The sequence below is a fragment of the Felis catus genome, chromosome A1, assembly GCF_018350175.1.
Source record: "Felis catus isolate Fca126 chromosome A1, F.catus_Fca126_mat1.0, whole genome shotgun sequence".
Lineage (NCBI taxonomy): Eukaryota > Metazoa > Chordata > Mammalia > Carnivora > Felidae > Felis > Felis catus.
Window position 1 is genome coordinate 178,600,006 of NC_058368.1, and position 14,469 is coordinate 178,614,474.

The following is a 14,469-nucleotide window of genomic DNA, read 5'->3' on the forward strand; positions in this document are numbered from 1 at the left end:
ATTTAAAAAGCTGCTTTGGGATGATACTCAACCCCAGGGAAAGTTGCTCACAGTATGTTGCACATATTAAAAAAAAAAAGAAGTTATAAAGAATTGTATGAAGGGGCGCCTGGGTGGCTCAGTCAGCTGAGCATCCGACTTCAGCTCAGGTCATGATCTCACGGTCTGTGAGTTCAAGCCCCGCGTCGGGCTCTGTGCTGACAGCTCAGAGCCTGGAGCCTGCTTCGGATTCTGTGACTCCTTCTCTCTCTGCCCCTCCACCTCTCACATTCTGTCTCTCTCTGTCTCTCTCTCAAAAATAAATAAACATTAAAAAAAATTAAAAAGAAAGAATTGTATGAAGAGTGTGATCCCATTTGCGTGTATGATTTTTTTAAAAAAGGAAATGATAAAATTCTAAATGCTTAATTTTTATTATTCTTATTTCTTGCTTGTATTTTGTTGTCTCCACAATGTCTGTGTTTTAACTTTGTAGATAGAAAAAAGTCATAACTTTGTTCAAACAAAACAAAACACGAGGGTAACAGACAACTTGAAGGGATTTGGGTGGTACATGTGTATAAAGCCACTGGTCCCCTTACGGGCCCCTCTGCCTTCTGACTGGCTCAGCATGCTGGACAGTGCCAGGGATTCACAACACTCTAAACAGGGGTGGCTTGGAGTCTTTCTGGAAATGCAAAAAGCCCCATAGACCATGTTGGTTATGTCATAGGAAGTCTGGCTTCTGTGCTTACAATCACACGGTGCTCGTGACACATGTGATTCTGACCCTTCAACCCTGGCTAAGCCTACAGATCCCCCAGTTTTTTCGCGTTTAGGAGAAACCAAAGAGGAAGCAAGCTGAAAAGCCATCTTCTGGAGGGATTCTCACACCTTGGATACTCAGAAACGGAAATGAACATGCACTCTGGTTTTCTATGGTCCTGGTGATAGGCTGGCGGCAGCCTCATACTTGGGCCAGCTGGACCTCATAAGGCTCATTCACTTATGTGTGCCAGGCACCCTGCCACTCCTAAAGATACCATGTTGACCTGCCTTCTCAGAGACCTCCTTCTAGTGGGAGAGAGTCAGAAGACCACTCCTGGTTGGTGCTACATGAGGGGTAGGTGCAGCACCCCCTGGAAGCATTTAGGAGAGAACCCCACCCCACATTTGGAGGTTCAAGGAAGTTTTCCAAAGGAGGTGATGCTCAGCATTGACAGGGAAGAGACTTAGGAAGGGGACCCTTTAGACATTCTCATAGAAGGGACAGGATAATGTTCTTAATTTGCACTGAGTCATCTAAAGTGATTCTGGTATCTTCCAGATAAGTGGATTCTGGGGGCTCTAAGTCTGGCCGTGGGGCCCTAGAACCCTGGCCAGGTGATTAGACAAGAGCTGAGAAGAACCAGGAAGGGTCCATAAGCCTGGGGGTGGGGGAGCAGGGGAAGGGCAACCAAACTCAAATCCAGGCATCAGGACCTACCAAGCTGGGGTCTGAAGGGGGCTGGGCAGAGAGGGAGAATAGAGGTGTTTGAGGCCTGGACCGAGAGGGAGGGGGCAGCAGAGGCTGAAAGGCAAGTAGCTTGGAGAAAGGCCCCCAGGGGGAGCTCGAGGGAGCTCTTGCTGTCAGCTCTCTCCAACTGTGACTGTTGCTTTAAGCTTCCTCAGCCTCTGGTGCCAGTAGGAGAAAAATCTGTTAACGGGAACCCAACCAGAGAAAAGAGGGACAAGGATAGAAGAAGAGCTGATTGACATTAAGCCTAATGGTGGAGATGGAATATACTGCTTGACGAAGAAGGGCTGGCACTGAGAGGCAAAAATGCCCCTACATAGTTAGTGGTTAAGGAGCCCCACAACTCCCTGTGATTTCCCCAAGGTCAGCCATGCACCTCCCCGCCCTCCGGATGGCCTGACTCAACCCATGGCCACTTCCCAACCTGGCCCCGCCTCCCAGAGACGGGCTTCCTCCCTGCTGGATCTGGCACCCACCGGCATGAGGTAACCTTCCCCAACCGCCCAGTGGAGAAGATGGCTCCACTGTGCTTTCTCACACACTGACCTGTCTCCATGGGTCCACAGCAGTCATCCCTCCTGAAAACGTTCTGGCTGCGTTCATTGTTTTCTCTCCCACTGTTCTCTGCGGGCAGGGCCCTGTCTGTCTTGTTCATCACCATCTCGTGCTTAGAACAGTGCCTGGTACATACTATGGCTTGGTACAGAATTGCTGAATGAATGAATGAATGAATGATAAATGAATGAACGGTGATTGTGTCTGGGAGAAAGAAAACTAGCTTCAGAATCAGACATGGACGGGCCCAGGATTGAACTCAACTCCATCACCGACCCCTGGGGGTAATCTTGAAGCCCAGGGTTCCAGTTTGTAAAATTGGCTGTGCAAGGATTGTGGATTTGCAAAGTGCCTAATATAGAATAAGTGTCCTAGTGTTTAATAAGTGTTTAATTTTATTACTACGATGAAGAATAAGGAGGAGAATTTTGCTCCCAGAGGAGGGATGGGTAAGAGTCCAGAATGGCCAGCTGGTGAGCTGGGGAAGCAGACTCCCTGCAGGGGTCAGGAAGGGGAGGTGGGAAGGGGAAGATGCTTGACCAGCTCTAAGGCCCTCTAGGCCATCACGTAGTGGGAAGGAAAGGCTGAGCTTCCAGGTGTCTCAGCTCTCAAGAGCACATTGAATGTGGTTTCTCAGGGGCAATCCCTGGGCAGGTACCAGAGCAAACTCACAACCCACCATTATTGCTGAGAAGCATGAATATTTCAAGGAAGGATGCTGAGCCACCTTAGCTCCCCCACCACACTCCCCCATCGGGCCCCAGCCACGGGGCCATATCTGTGCACCTTACCGTATAGGCTGCCACAATGGAGAAACCAAATTGGACATCTTGGCGTCTTGTTCCCTTTCTTTCCACATGATGCATCTGACTGTTCAGATGTTGCCATTGAGCCATGACTGTAGAAGAAGGAAAGTTTAGCCAAACAGAAGAATACAGCCTGGAAAAAATGGGGAAGTGAGGAAAGACACAGTTGGGTCATTGGGAAAAGTGACAACTAAGCACAGAGAGAAAAAAATGCTCATCACTCATGGAGAGCTCCAGCTCCGAGAAAAAAGGGGAACTTGCCTCAGGTGGTGGGAGCAGGGGAGAGTACAGGGACAGGGGTGGGAGGTCTGGGGCTCCAATACGGGCTCTGCCCTTAACTGCTGTGTGGGTTTAGGACAGTGGCTTCCCTTCTCTGTGCTTGAGTTTTCTCAATTATCGCCTGTTTCTCGCTCCTTACCTATACCATTCATTCACTGATTCAAAAATACTTCCCAATGGGGCGCCTGGGTGGCGCAGTCGGTTAAGCGTCTGACTTCAGCCAGGTCACGATCTCACGGTCCGTGAGTTCGAGCCCCGCGTCAGGCTCTGGGCTGATGGCTCAGAGCCTGGAGCCTGTTTCCGGTTCTGTGTCTCCCTCTCTCTCTGCCCCTCCCCCGTTCATGCTCTGTCTCTCTCTGTCCCAAAAATAAATAAACGTTGAAAAAAAAAATTAAAAAAAAAAATACTTCCCAAGTACCTAGTTTGTGCTGGGACTGCTCTAAGCACTGGGGATTCAATAATGAGCAAAGCTGACACAAATCCCCAACCTCACACTTACTCCCCACAGTAAACAAAACCAGGAAAATATGCTGTATCTTAGTTTAGGGTAAGTGCTAAGAGGGAAAAAGTAAGGAAGGGTGACAGGGAGCCTTTTCTGAAAGGGCGACTTCAGTCAAGGGTGAGTCAAGACCTCAGGAAATAAAGGAGTGAGCCAGGAGGGCATCTGGGCAAAGCGGGTACCAGGCAGAGGGGACAGCCAGTGGGCAGGACTGCCTTGAAGGTGAAACTTTCTCATCTCCATTCCTTTCACTGTTACCAGCTGGCTTGTTGTCTACAGCAGCCTCCTACGGGGCCTCCTTGCCTCCGCCCATGACTAGGGTGACCCTTCAAACAGTAAGTCAGACCCCATCACTTCTCTGCTCAAAACTGGCCAGGTGCTCCTACCACACTCAGAACAGATGATGGTCCTTCACTATCTCCTGAGCCTGGCTCTCTCCTCTTTCCTTGGTTCACTCCTTCCCAGCTACTCTAGCTAGGCTGCTGTTTCTGGAACACTCCAAGCAACTACAGCCTTAGGGACTTGGCCCATAGCCTCTGTCCAGATGTCCTTCCGTGGTTACCTGAGTCTGGCTTCCTGACTTCATGCAGATGCCACCTCCTTCAGAGAGCCACCTTCACCAACCTGTCCACACAGGCAGCTGTCATCGTCTATTCCCTCACTGTGTTTTATCTTTTTGTATAGCATTCATCACTCCTATCATTTTATATATTCATAGTCATAGCTGTAATGGATCGGATGGTTACTGACAGCTGGACACTGTTCTAAACATCCGAGAGTTAATTTAACTTCTCCCTGAAGATGGCATTATTATTAACTACATTTTCTAGATCAATAACCTGAGATACAGAAAGGCTAAGAAATTTGCTCAAGGCTCCCAGCTGGAGAGTGTCAGGGAAAATTCAAATCCTGGAGCTTCCATTATGAACCATGACATGCTAGACCAGCACTTCCTGAAATAACTGTGTCCATAATGGTAGCCGCTGGCTCCAAGTGCCTGTTGAGTGCTTGAAATGTGTGTGACCAAGGAATTTAAATTTTAATTTTATTTCATTTTAATTATTTTTAATTTAAATAGCCACATGTGGCTGGTGGCTACTATATTGGACAGTGGAATCCTAGAGCCTCTTATTTGTTCTTTTGTTAATGTCGGTCTTCCCCATAAGGAGGGAACTTCTCTGTGCCTCAGTTTCCTTATTTTATAGTGGCAAAAATACTTTATAAGACTGTTGTGAGCCTGTTATGAATATATAACTTATATAATTTTATTACATTTTCTGCCTATCTATCTATCTATCTAGTATGTAAAGGGCTTAGAACATAGTCTGGCACAAAGTATACACTCAATGCTTGTTATTCATCGTAATCACTGCAATTCTTATTGTCATTACGAGGCTCCATAAGTCCAAGGACTTTGTTCACTGGTGAATCCCATTAACTAGAACATCCTTAGCACAGAGTAGGTGCTCAATAAATATTTTTTGAACAAATAAGTGAATTGAATTATGTGGAACTTGGACAAAAATAAATTGCCACAAAGTCAAACTCTTTGGGGGCCTTGACAGGGAATGCAAATGAGTGAAGAGGAACGGTCTAAGATAGTGAGGAGGGGAGGACTGGGTACTATGGCTAACTGAAAAGAACATGCTCCAGGTAAAGACTTTCAAGATCATTTTCTGGGAGGGGGGAAAGTAGGGAGCACTGTGGTCCCAACAGGACACCCATAGCCAAAAGGCACTCGTGAGCTGCCACTTTGGGGGACTTCACTGCTCTGTAATTACTAGTGTACAGTTCTCTTTCCCAGTGATTCAACTCTAGACATTCCAGTCCTGAAGCATCCTTTCTTTGTATGTAAAGCAATCCCAGACCCAGGGCTCAGAAAACCAATGCCAGAGATGGTGCTGGATGAAGACATATTTGCTCATGAAGGGTGCCTTGGAAATTACCTGTGGTAGGAAAGAAGGAAGGAAGGAAGGAAGGAAGAAAAGGAAGGAAGGAAGGAAGGAAGGAAGGAAGGAAGGAAGGAAGGAAATAAAGGAAGGAGGGAGGGAGGAAAGAAGGAAGAAAAGAAAGAAAGAAAGAAAGAAAGAAAGAGAAGGAGAGAGGGATGGATGGAGGGAGGGAGGAATGAATGAATGAAGGAAGGAAGGAAGGAAGGGAGGGAAGGAGGGAGGAAGGGAGGAAGTAATAAAAAGAAAGAAAGAAAGAAAGAAAGAAAGAGAGAAGGAGAGAGGGAGGGAGGGAGGAAGAAAGGAAGGAAAGAAAGAAAGGAGGCAGTGAGAGAGAGAGGGAAGGAGAGAGGGAGGGAGGGGAGAAGGAAGAAGAAAGAAAGAAAGAAAGAAAGAGAAAGAAAGATAAAGAAAGGGAAGGAGAGAGGGATGGAGGGAGGGAGGGAGGAAGGAAGGAAGGAAGAAATGTGAATGGCTTGCGAAACAGGAACATCAGTCTGGCAAGTGGCAGCTAAGTTGACAGCAATGACAAGGAAAGGATCCAGCACAATTCCCTGTGTCTAGAAAGAGGTCTTTTTTGGGACAGAATTTGAGGTCTGGAAACAGTGCCCGTAATGGGCCTTCTTGAACTCATGGGGGGCAGTCATTTTGTTGTCGTTGAAAAGAACAGTTGGCAAAACGGCCTCCACCCTTTGAATCGCCATTTTTTTCTCTCTACCAGCCCTGTGTAGCTGTGTTTCTGGAAGGCATAAGCACATATGACGCACTTGAATGCTATTCTAAGAATCAGCATCCCTAGTGTGAGTCACTACTATGTGATCTTGGGCACCTCTCAGACATGGATTAGGTCATCAGGCACTTCCAACATGAAAAGTAAGATATCATTCAGATTCTCAATCAGAAGTGGCTTGTAGGTACTCTACAGTCAGCATGTGTGGTTTGTTTGGCCCACGTGGTTTTTTAAAAGTTAATTGATATATTAGTTTTCTACTGCTGCTATGACAAAGTATCACAAATTTAGTGACTCAAAACAATAGAAATTCATTATCTCACACTTCTGGAAATAAAAACTCTGACAGAGGTCTTACTAGGCTAAAAAGAGGGCTGCATTCCTTCCCGAAGGGTGTAGAAGAGAATCTCTTTCCCTGCCTTTCCCTGCCATCACTCACATCCCCTGGCTTGTGGCCTCCTTCCTCCATTTTCAAAACCAGAACATCACATCTCTCGGTGCCTTTCTTCCACAGTCACATCTCCCTGGACTCTTTCTTCTGCCTCCCTGTGCCATTTTTAAGGACTCTTGTGAGTACATTGGGCCCACCCAGATATTGTGGGATAATCTCCCTATTTAAAGGTCAGCTGATTAGCAGTCTGAATGAATTCCTCTTTGCCATGTAACTGAACTTATTCACAGATTCCAAGATTAGGACATTGACTGAATTCCCCCCCCCCTTAATTTTTAATCTTTATTTATTTTTGAGAGAGAGATAGAGAAACAGAGCACAAGTCGGGGGGGGGGGGGGGGACAGAAAGAGAGGGAGACACAGAATCCGAAGCAGGCTCCAGACTCTGAGCTGTCAGCACAGAGTGCAACGCGGGACTTGAACTCATGAACCACAAGATCATGACCTGAGCCAAAGTCGGACTGAGTCACCCAGGCGCCACCAAACTGCATCTCCTTTTTACATAAAACCAAGTTTTCTAGCTTTCCTTAAGTAAATATCTGGTGACTGATGACACTGGGCCCTAATCACCAGCCCTGCACCAGCAGGCCCTCATAATAATGTGGCAACAATTAGCTTGAACCGGGCTGCTCCACCTTTGCCCCAGACTTCCCCCCTTCTTATCATCTTTCTGACTAATATCCAGAGTAAGTTGCCATTTGTTATTTCCCTGGGCTCCTGTTTTTCCTACCAAGATTTCTTTACTCACTCACATGTCCCCCTGGCCGCATCAGCCTGTGAACCTACAGAATCTCTTCTTAATTATTAGGAAAGTTCAGCTCCGTCACTCTTGCTATCTATCTTCATCAGAAATATTACAGAGTAATGTATGCAGCTGATGCCTACCGACATGTGATGCGGGGAGCTTGGTGTTGCGTGCAACCTGGGGAGCTCATGGCAATGGAGAACTGCCCCTCTGGGCCGGTGCCTGGGAAGGGATGAGTGAGACAAGTTCCCAACGGTGGACAGTGCCAGCAAGGGTCAGCATCCACAGTGTGCCAGGGACTGTACTCTGAGCTTGGGGTTTTCTTTGGCTCAACCCCCCCAACTGCTCACTGAGGTGGATGTTATTATTTAGCTTTCCCCATCCCCTTGTGAAAACCGTGGCACAGAGAAGTTAAGTAAGTTGCCTCACGTTGCACAGTGGGAGAATAAGGGTTGGGGTTCAGACACGTTATTCTGACTCCAGAATCTGAGTCTTGACTCCTATAGCTTCTGTCGGTAGAGAGAGAATTGCATGTGGCTTCAAGCTTTTGAGGGGCTACACTTGGGAAGAGAGGCTGGACCACAGGAATCATGCTGGCAGGTCTCCAGAATGGACTTGAGTCCATCTGAGTCCCTGGGTTCATGCAGGAAACCACTGAAACAGGAACAGAAATCCTCTGTCAGAGGATGCTGCAGATCGGGGAGATTTTAGCCTGAAGTTGCCCTGGCGAGACTTCCTAAATCATAAGCCTGGCAGTATGGGAGTGCGAGAGGCTTGTGAGAGGGCATGAACTCCATAACAGAAAACAAGGGACAGTGGTAGGGTCGGGGAGGGAGGAGGGAAGCTTGTGAGAATCTAGCACTTCGGTTAGTTTTTCACCACATTAAATTAAGAGCTGTGAGCCTGTGTAGTTTCCTGGGTTTAAAAATAGAGTGGCCCCTCTAGGTCAAGACAGTACTCTGAGGAGGCCCACTGGATAGCTGGGCAGTAACAGTCACTAGGCTCATGGCCGTGGGCTTGAACATACCTCTACCTAGTTACATTTGAGGCTTCTGCCTGTGGCACATGGGATTCTGACTTCTTGCTAAATGCAAACACAGTCCCCATTTGCCGGGACAAGTAAGGCATAGGGGATTCTGTCTGATGAGGGCAGATGACATCCTGTAGAAGACTTGCCAAGGAAGAAGTATAACTGTGCGATAACTGAATATAGGGTGCCCGTTTGCAGGATGGCCCCCAACGATGCCTCCTGTCCTGCAGTAGTTGTTGTTGTTGTTGTTTTTTTTAACGTTTATTCATTTTTGAGAGACAGAGAGAGCGCGAGTGGGGGAGGGGCAGAGAGAGAGGGAGACACAGAATCCGAAGCAGGCTCCGCGCTCCCAGCTGTCAGCCCAGAGCCCGATGCGGGGCTCGAACTCACGAACCGCGAGATCGTGACCTGAGCGGAAGTCAGACGCTTACCGACTGAGCCACCCAGGCGCCCCTGGAATAGTTTTATGGTGTCCCTTCCACTTTCAAAAAGTCCCAGGTTAGCTGATACTTTAGATGATCATCCTCTGATGACCCTCCATGAAAGCTTTTCAAAATAAATCCTCTGTATCAGGTTATTGGTGTCTTTTTTGCTTCTGTTCCCAAAGAGAAAATGGATAGAAAATTAATCAGCTGCTGAGAAGTATCATAGAAAATTAGAGCTGCAAAGAAACTCAAGAAATTGTCTGGGGACACGAAACAAGCGTATGGCATCTCTGTTACAGGCCAGACACAGTTCAGGCACGTAACACGAGCAACTTCATTTCTCACAAAAGTGCCAAGAGGAATGTTAAGTATTATTAGCTTCTTTTAAAGATGAGGAAGCTGTAAAAAGGACTCAAGGTCAGACACCCGGTTGATTCTACGATGATTAGAATCCAAGCCTGGGACCTCCCCACCACAAAGCCCACAGCTCTCATCCTTACCCCAGGCCACCTCATTTTCTTCCCTTTGACATTTTTTGGACAAATTAAAGAGGAATGATGCCTGTATCCTGAGACAATTATGGATTTTTTTTTTACTGTGCTATGACCTGAATGCTTGTGTCAAATGCATATGTTGACATCCTAACGTCCAATGTGATGGTATTAGAAGTCAAGGCCTTTTGCTTAGGTCGTGTGGGTGGAGCCCTCCTGAATGGGAATAGCGCCCTTGTAAAAGAGATTCCACAGAGCTCTCCAGCCTGTTCTATCGCAGGAGGACACAGGGAGGAGGTGCTGACTATGACCAGGAAGAGGGCTTTCACCTGAATATGACCATGCTGGCACCTTGATTTTGGATGTCCAGCTTCCAGAACTGTGGGAAACAAATTTATGTTGTTTATAAACCACCCAGTCTGCGATATTTTGTTATAGCAGCCTGAACTGGATTAAGACAGGTTGTAAGCAACAGAACCCAATTCTGTGCATCCTGTGCAACAAGGTAAATGATTAGAAGGATACAGGGTATTCACATATTTGTAAGGATGGTTTTAAGAAACCAGCTCGAACATGAACAAGCCAGAAAACTCTAGGGGGTCTCCACACCAGGGCACTGCAGGCTTTCTAAGGGTCCCAGCCCAAGTGGATGTGGGCTGTCACTCTCCTCCCTTACTCTCCTCTTCTCCTCCAGTGCTCCCTTCCCTTGCCCCACTCAGCCCCACCCAGCTGAGCTGTTGCCCCACGTCATGTCTCCCTACTTGAAAGGTGTGTTTAAGGGATTCAGTGACCCTGTGGCATCTACCCAGCATTATAATTGCCAAGGCTGTATTTTTTTTTAATAGAGAAAAACATAGGCATATCAAGATCCATTATTTTAGGAGAACTCAAATAGAGAATAATCTCTCTTTCATAGCCTAATACATATAGTTGGCATGACCTGTTCTGCGTAAATATTAATTATTCACCTAATAAAATTTCCATCCTTGGAAACTGCATCTTTCAAAGGAAAGAATCTTAGTATCAGACAGGTCTGGTTTCAAATCCAAGACTCCACTTCTGATTATCTGTGAGGCCACAGGGAATCCGTTCTCCACGAGCCTTTCTCTGCAATCTGTAAAAGGGGTATATATCCTCTAGCTCCCTTTCCCAAAGAGCACTCAAAAGGACTGCTTTTGATTCTCGCATTCCTTTCCCCAAACACTTGAGATCTCATGGAAGAGTTGGATAGACATGGTGTGTGTTTTCTAGGTCTTCTTCTCCCCAAACCCCTAACCCACTCCTTCTAAGGGGCCCACTGTCTATTCCCATGCTCACGGGAAGGCTCTGACACTCACGTGAAGTAGGGTGCACAGGACTGACAAGGACCACAGGGTGACTCTCCTGGGACAGTGTATTGAAAGATGCATTCTGACTGAGTCAAAAATCTGGAAGGTCAGATAGAAGCTGGTGGTCAGGGCCCTGATATTTCCAAGGCAGGTAATGCAGCCAACATCAGCAGCTCTGGAGCCACACGCACCAAGGCCACAGGTGAAGCAGGAAAATCCAGACCGCTAGTCAACAGCTAAGTGACTTGCTGAGACTGAAGGGACAAGTCAAAAAAGTAGAAGAATGAAAGGAAATCCACCCAGTCCTGAATTGGCATTCCTGATCCTCTGCGAATGTGAGAAAGTGAGTTTTGGTCTCTCAACATCTGTAAAATGGGAGCTTTGCCGTCTACTCATAGGACTTTTGTGAGGATCAAAAGGGCTGCCTTTCCCCCAACTCTGCCCGTGGAGGGGGGCAACACCTTTTCTCTTTTATCGAGATGAGAAACCTGCCTTCCCCTCTCCTGCCCCTGCCCACATCCCACCCACCCTTGTGGGCACTCGGGGAGTTTCCCTTGGTGGCGGAACTATCTGGGGATAGGCTGCTGAGGTCAAAAAATAGGGCAGACGAAGAAGGGAGGCCTGACAGGAAGTCCAAATAAGCACTTCCTCCCACCCACTTTCAAATTTCTGAGGCACCTCAGTGAAAACAGCAGAGAAAGAGATAGAAAAGATGAAAAAAAAAATACATGTGTTCTTTTTGAAAAGAATGAAATCGTCAGCTCTGAGGAAGTGGAAAAATATTGCTTCTCATTGTCTCACATGCAGCAGCTGATTCCTGCTTTCCTCACGCATCTCCCGGAACGGGGGAGGTGACGACAGTGTCCAGTGTGGGGTGGGAGGGAGGAGTCTGGAGGCTGTCAGGACAGAGCACAGCAGGACCTGGAGGAGGGCTGCTGTGGGCTGGCGCCTGTCTCTCCCCACCTTTCCCACCCGGCAGCCTGCAGGAGCCCTGGGGAGCACGGCCTCTGTGCATCCCGGGCAGCTGCATGGCAGGCCCGTGCCTCCTGGGGCAGGATTCCGTGTCTTCGTGTGAGGTCACTGGGTGTGTGGAGCTGCCCTTCCCAGGGAAGCGGTCAGGGCCCCTTCCTGGCTTTCCTGCTCCACCCGCACAGCGCCCTGAGAATGCAGGGGGAAAGTGTCCCCTCCCCATGAAGGTGACAGCTGTAGTCTTGTTCCCCTTATGGGCAAACCCACCCAGGCTCTTAAGAAACTTCAATAGCAGTTCATGTTAGCCGTACCTCTCGTCAGGTGGCACTTGGAGCCATAAAACTTTGGTGGAGGTGAAGCCATGTGAGGGCGTTGTATTCATTGCCCACTGTGCTTCGTGTGGTCATCCTCTCTGGGCCACGTGCTGCTACCCTTTTCTCTCTCCCCCAGCTGAGACCCTCTGCACAAATCGAATCCAAATAAGCACGTCCTCCTAGCCACCTTCTAATGTCTCAGGGGCCTCTCCTAGTCTCCTAGGGCCTCTCCCACCCTTCGCTCCGAAGTCCCTACTTTCCATTCTCTCCTGGTCTCCAATGACAGCTCCAGACCCCTGCCCCTGCTCTACATGCGGTGGCTGTGGCTCCCGAGTCTCTTCTAGAGAGTTTTCTGATCTTTCTCACCTCTAAAACTAGCTGTGAAGAAGACAGTTATCTCCTCACCTGATCCTGCTGTGGGTTAGTGGGAGAGAGGGGGGGCTTCAAGTCCAGATGGGGTGGGATGGGGCAGGGGGGATACTGGGGAGAACCCCCACTCCGGGTTGTGGTGTGACATTCATACGTCCGCTTTTTGTCTCTAAGGTCAGAAATCTGACACATCGCTCCCTACAAGTATTGCTTTCTCGTCCACAAGCTCATTGATCGCACGTTTGAAATTCCTACCCCGTGAGCCCCTGTTCCCCTGTACCAGCATGTCATCCTTTTTGTGCTGTGAGACCGTGTCCCCCCTTCCTGGTCTGGAGATAATATCGTAAAGCTTAAAAAGGCCTCTGCTAAACTTTCCATTTGTTCCCTCATGAGTCCTGAGTTTCTCCACCTGGTTGAGGGAGAGGGTGAGAGAGGGAAGAGGGCATTCCCACCCAGGTCATGGCTTTAATCCCTGCACCTTATCTGCCCCTCTCTGCTCTGCTTCATGGTTGAAGCCAGGACTGATGTCCGTTAGAGGATCGGCATGAGCTGGCCTGGCCTTCACCACACTGTCCCCTCTGCCATGAGCTGTCCCCAGAGGCTGCTATGATGCCTGCCCATTTTACAGGCAAGGAGCCTGAGGCTGGGCCATGTGAGCCAGGCTGTACAGGATCACTGTGGTCTTCCTGGCATCCTGAGCCTCTCTCAGGCACTAACTGGCCCTGCCCCCCGAGCTTCTGGATACTTCGCCAGAAACAGGCGATGTGAAATTCGTGATTGTTGGGAAATCACCGAGGACTGAGAAAGAGGAAAGTCTTCAGGCCCGAGGCAAACTGCTTCCCCTCACGTCACCTGCTCTGGTCATGACCCAGCTGTCCTTGCGAGGAATGGGCTGTGGTCCTATACAGAGGGGTCACCAAAGGCCTACCTCCAAAAGGCAGTGGCTGGATCCTCTTTGTAACTTGTCCAGATTGGCAACCTCCTTGCCCTCCTTCATGGAAAGGAGACTGATAGAGTAGGAAGGAGCACAGGCTCTGGAGACAGAGCTGAGTTTGAATCCCTACTCCACCTGGGCAGTCTGTGTAACATGTCAGAGCTTGGAGGTGGCAGAGAGGTGAAGACAGGGACTCTGGACCCAGAGAGGGTCCAGGTGAGATCTGGCTGCACAGCCTACTTGCTGGGTTTAAGGCAGCAAGTAGCTTTACCTCTCTGAGCCTCAGTTTTTCCTTCCGTAAAATAGAAGAGATAATAGTGCCGGGATACCTGGGTGGCATCTGATTCTTGATCTCGGCTCAGGTCATAATCTCCCAGTTCATGAGATCAGGCCCCTTGTCAGATTCCCTCAGGATTCTTTCTCTCCCTCTCTCTCTCTCTCTGCCCCTCTGCTGCTCATGCTCTCTCTCTCTCAAAATAAATAAATAAGCATTAAAAAAATAGTGCCAACATTTAAACAAGACAGTGGCAAGTCCTTAGCCTACTCCCTGGCACATGAGAAGGACTCCACCTGCTTCAACTGTGATGATTCTTGTCGTCGTCATCCCTGTCGTCCATGTTTCTTACCTGCTGTGGGTCTCTTCTAAGTGGGCTCCATGGATTGTCCATCTTGACCACATTTAGTGGATAGCTCTTTCAAAGGAGCCTAATGTTTAGCTATACCTAATTCAATTTCTGTGTTTCTGTAGATATTTATTCTCCTGAGTGGGAGTGAAGTTTTTTGAAAACGCTTCTACTTGTAAGGATGATTTTAGAAATTCCTTTCCACAGGTGCTGTGTGTTCTGTTTGCTCATGAAACATTGCTCCCTCTTCCAAGGCCCCGCTTAAATTCCAGCTAATTCCACGACATTCTTTACCCTATCTGAAAGTGATTTCTCTCTCTGTCTCTGTCTCTGTCTGTCTCTCTCTCTTCAAATAGTTTTTTGTCATTTGCCACTATTCCGGTGATTTGAAACACCAAGTGATCTCTCCCACCAACACAGAACTTTTGAACAGCAGGGCTGTGCCCTGTAGAGCACAGTTCGTTGTTGAGAACTCTT